Genomic DNA, 6,103 nt, shown 5'->3' on the forward strand with positions numbered 1-6,103 from the left:
TTTTATTTATAAGCATTTGAAGTTGAAATGTTGACAAAATTTATCAAATTTAAAATTGAATAATTATTTTGTAGTTAAAAATTTATAAAATGTTCAACTTTTATATCTAAGGATTGAAAATTTAAAACAAGATTCCACGTAAATATTTAATTATGTTGCCAAAAATTCTAAGAAATACATAAGCACAGTTTATTTTTATAGTCATTTTAATTTCCAATTTAGACGAAATTACATATTAAAAAACCTGGAATAACTATTTTAGTTATTTTGTTGTGATTGTAATGATTGTATAATATTATTGTGGGTACTTGGAACTTCTAAAGTATACTATTATATATATATATGATACTATAGTACCACGGTTTGTTGTTGATGTATAACGCGTTACCTGATTGATATTGTGATATGATTAATTTGGAATTTATTATTAATACCTATTGTAGGTCAATTTTTTTTTAATACTATAGATAAGTATACCTATAATAGGTATGTCTAATACCTAGACTGAAAAACCGTCTCCACTCAGAATAGTTTTTCTTATCCAGTGATATTATATCATTGAATTCAAATTTAATACTATCCATTATACAGTGACCCACTTGTAACCTACTGTACAGCAGTGCGACATACACTTACCCATCTTTTTTTTGTTAAATTGCTTTTCAAATTAATAGAATTGGAATAATAATAGTGTACTAGACTTGATATATTGAGTTTTAATCAGGGCTTAAAACCGTTAAAAACCGTAAATTTTTAGAACCCTAAACCGGTTATCTAATTTATCTGCAGTATGGAAAGCGGATACCGCTAACCGATTAACAAAAGTTTATAAAGTCATATCTCAAAAACCAATTATCGACATTTCTGAAAATCGTTATTTTACCGATACCCGGTAACCAGTACAATGAGGAAAAAAAACTTTGTTCCAATTACCAATTATTTATTTTTATTTCAGTTTATAGTTGTTATGTTTAATTTAGTAGAAAAATATTCTCTTTATCAGTAATATTGAAATAATGAATTTATGATATAATTGTACATAAAATAGTAAATACGTACATGCCATACGGGTAATGCCGTAATGGTATACCGTTTATGTGTATTATTAAATAATATATAGGTGTATTATTTTTATATTTTAAATTAAAAATGATATATTTATATCTGTATTCTGTACTGATTATTTAATATTACCGAAATTCCCTATGGCCGTTTCCCGTAATGCAGCTTACATGGACACATGGTTATATTTTATGACCTACAAAGTACTTATTGTATATAATATATATATATATATATATATATCATATGATTTAGTATTTACTAACTACTTATCGTAGTATTACACTATTGTCTATTACCTGCTATTAATAATATTATTATTATTATTTGCTATTCAGTATTTCACTTTCAGTATTTTTGTGTAGTACCCGTCACTACTTACTATATAGCCAACAGAACGGCGTCTTGTTGTATAGTTTACATATGTTATTCGTGTGTACAGTTATAAGTTAAACGTCTTATATTTTTTTGTTGTTACTTGTTTTCTATTAAGTTTTAAATTAATTATGAAAAATCCAGTGCTAGAAATGTTTTTTACGTTTAACGTAAGTGAAAATACTTCTAAGTGTAATGTAAATAATTGTAATAAAATTATGACTGGTAAGCATTCCTCCAATTTAGAAAAACACATTTTTTCACGTCATAAACAACAGTATAATGAACTTATAAAACATAATTATAAATAATTCATAGTTGATAACAGAAATGAAAAAATGTGATGTGAAAAGCGGTATTTAAACCGCTTAAAATTGGTAAGCGGTTATTTAAATATTTTGGAAACCGTTAAAAATCGGTAACTGGTAATCACTTTTTTATTGTGGTGTTGTTGATTTGTATTATTATCGTTTGTCAATATATATATATATATATAATATATTATATATATATATATATATATTTATATATATATAAATGAATGTTTGTGGGTAGATTAGACCTCTGCGAAGAAGATAAGCTAATTTAAAAAGATTAAATTTGGTTTTTTTTATTCATTGGATTTTAGTACGGTTCGGTTAGGATAGGATTTTGTATTATATTGATTATATAATACTATATATATTATATTATATTATAATTTATTATATTAATCTATCGTAGATGGAATTAAGTAAAAATAACAAACTAGGCGTATAACTTTGATAATCTAGAGCTAATTCATACACTTACGTACAAACAGCACGGGGTCCGAGATCTACCACAGGTAGATTTCCTACCTGATAATGTACTGCTGCGAATCAGAATTTTTTTTCCGGGCAACAGAAAAGTTAAGATAAATTTTGAACACCATACACCGAATATTAAATAACCAACTGAACAAATGTTGAGTCATATAGAGTTGGTAAATTTAACGGGCAACGAAGTGCACGAGATCGGCTAGTATAAATATAGGTATTCAGTGTGATCACATACACCAACGCGACAAACTTGTGTTTCAGGTCAGGTAAAGTTAGATACTTAGGTTAAAATATTATATACGATGACAAAGCGAGTGGACTGGATGGTAATGAGCACGTTAGTCATAACGAAATTGACACCTAACCTAACCTATATAGATACCCAGACGTTTCGGCGTCGCATGTCGAGTTGGCTGTATTACCCAGTAAATTTGAATCAAACCAGCTGGGTTCGGGAAAAATCATTGCCTCTGCGCAAACACAATAATTAAACGGTAAACCAACACGTGCCACTGTGACCAAAAATAACACGCGTTCATATTATAATATGTATACACGGCACGAACAAAGTCGATAAGTGGTTATTTTTTCAAATAAATAGTACGACGTGACATGACATTAATCACGTCTGAGATAATTCAGTTATTTTTATACGTTCATAATATGAAACCTTTATTATACGATACCAACTATAAATAAAAACAAAAAAAATCGAAAATATTGATATAGTAAGAATATGTTTTTTCACCGATTAGTGGTAAAAAAAGTCATTCGTTTTAATTTGATTTCATACATCGATTAGCTTAATTCGGTTAAATATTTATATTTGTAACCTTAATAAGAGATTAATCGGGAGTATCTATATATAATCATATTAAGTCAAAACATTATTTTTCAACAATCGTATTTGATAGGTATACTAAAAACAAGATTTACCGACCAATTAACTAAATTTTAAATTTATTAGACACACACTAATATCTCCACTAATATAGGAAATAAGGTGGAACTATGGTGGTCCACTCAAAATCACTTATATAGATTCTATGTATTTTAAAACGTCACACTCATTTCACCCTTTGTTTTAACTACCTATTAACACTTCACAAAAACCTTTGAATTCAAACAATTTAGAATAAAGCTGCACTATTTTTTCTAGACTAGAATACCACTAAATATCCTGCCACTCATAAACTACTCCCAGAAAATCTCATCAAAAACTAAAAATAAAGCGGTGTCATGGTATTTTTTTATTAAATTGCATATTTTAATATTTTAATCCTAAGTTGGCTGCAACTAAAGAGGCTTCTTATTGTTCATAAACTCGTGTTACTCGTGTTTATGTACCCCATCCAATTTTTATTGCATTTACTTACTGCACATCAATAATTGATACAGGTTATGCATATTGTATTCTTATTAAAATTAATAAATATAATACAAATTAGTATTTGACCGTACGCTATTTATAGTTATGAATTATGATAACTACTCAAGTATTCACGCAAACAACCAAAAACACCTCAGTTATAATATTATATTTTTAGTAAAACGTCATCGCTGGAACACGAAATGGGTCACTTATTCATATAAAATATTGTGAGATTTAATGTAAACAATGGGTCCTGGTAAACCGACATCAGATCATATAAAACCCATTGGAATGGATATTTTCTTCAAGTAGAATAACAAATAGGTCCATTTTTTTTTTAGTTATTTTTATGTAAAAATATGATGATCCACGATACCTCATCGGCAAGAATGTGACGTGGTGTGGCGATCGATGTGTGAGGAGGACGTGCTTATAGGACAACAATAACAATACACACATTCAAAAAATGTGTTCGACCCCCCGAGGGTGCCAAATAATTGATAGAATATTTTTGCGACGAGATTTCTGGTGTAGACTTGTTGCAGCGTGGTGGTGGAAGCGGAGTATGAGAAGAGAACAAAAAAATATTATAATAATAAAAATGAACGGAAGGATGAATAAAAAAATGTATTATGCGGAAAATAAAACAAACAACGGGACGATATCCTCATAAAGCGAAAATTGTTTTAAAGTTTTAATTGCGAAAGTTTTAATTACGTCAAGACTCAAAAGATCAGACGACGCAAATGTAACCCGCCCTAGGTTTCACCAGCAATGACGACAGTAATTTTTTGGAGGGTCTTAAGTAACACTTGGATGTCACCCGCGGCCGTGCAGTGGAAACTGTTTTAGAGAAATTAATTTTAATTATTCCAAAGCGTGAAATACCTGTTAAAAAATGTTGTTGGATTACTCTGCTGCTACGTTAATCTTCATTCCACCACAAAGACTTAGAACTTTGATAAGCCCAATAGTCATAATAATGTTATTTATACCATACATAGGTACGCCGTGCGGACGGAAATCATGAACAAGAATAATAATATTAGAGATATATAAAAAAAGTTGCCACTTTTGTTATTATTGATTTAGAATCATTGGTTTTACAACTATTTCCCATTATAATAATAGTATGATGTTGCATTTTAATAATTGTTGACAACTTCAAGCTTCCAACAACTGAAAAAAACAAATTATATTCTCAACAATCATAAAATATTAACCGACTCGTATATTACATACGAATCACTAACCTAACATAACATATACCAACAGTCTGTATGTGTTGATCCTTTTAATAAATTAAATACTTCAATTAAAATTTCATATAATATACTATGTTATATCTAATATGTACACAGTAAGATACTTAAATTAATTATTATTTCCTATTTTTCTCGAGGGAATTGATTCCATACCAAATGTTTCTGAAGTTATTTAATATGTTACGTAATAAAATCAATTCAAACAAGTAGGTACTTAACCAAAAAAATATGTTTGAATTCTTTATAATATCATGCATGATCGTCATGATAATATTTATTTACGAAACGCATAACATAATAATATAGTTACGTTTAATTTATTATGAAAATAGTATGAATTATAAATTAAAAACTAAAATAAAAATACTGACAATGTTTTGCAAATTAATTTTGTAATGTGTAGCATACATATAATTTAGCTATTGGATTTATTTGTATTTAGATGCGTAATAAATACTAATAATAATATTATACTAAAATTTACGATAATCGCGGAAACCAGTTTTCTAATTATTAAACAATTGAGTGATTTTATTATGTTTTTTGAAATAGAATGTATTTTATATTTAGTTAGATGTACCATTATTTCTCGTTTATTTGTTAGCTTTTAAATATTGATTTACCGTTTTGCATGTCTCCCACCGCAATTATGCTAATTATTTTCTAGAAAATTTGCTTCAGTGTAGCAATATTGCATACACACAACGCCGCCCTATATTTTAGTATTACTTAAACCACTACATTATATAGGTACCATAAACACGTCATACCATATAAATTAAATAATAGGTAAGTATACATTTTATAAACAAAAACTGATTTCATATGAATTAAAAATAAATTTTGAGAATATTAGTAACCATACTTATTTAGTTTCAAATACTATAATATCGACGCATTTAAACTACATTAAATATCATACTGAAGATCAACTTCAATACAATCACGCACACACACACACACAATGTTATTATATATCTACACTTTTACCTAAGGTTTACAATTATTGTTGTCGATTTTTTTTATTATTTTATTTTATCGCTGTCGTCTGTCGTTACGCGTGTCGTTTAGAGGGAAAAAAAGTATATCGAAAAGAGTCTGCTACGGGGGTCTGACCAGTAATAAAACCGTACTCAACAAGGGGCTGCTCGACTTCGTTGGAAAATTATACTCGTATTCTATTGTCGACCACTCTCCAACACGTATTTATAGACCCCAGTACAAACTAT

The sequence above is a fragment of the Acyrthosiphon pisum genome, chromosome A1, assembly GCF_005508785.2.
Source record: "Acyrthosiphon pisum isolate AL4f chromosome A1, pea_aphid_22Mar2018_4r6ur, whole genome shotgun sequence".
Lineage (NCBI taxonomy): Eukaryota > Metazoa > Arthropoda > Insecta > Hemiptera > Aphididae > Acyrthosiphon > Acyrthosiphon pisum.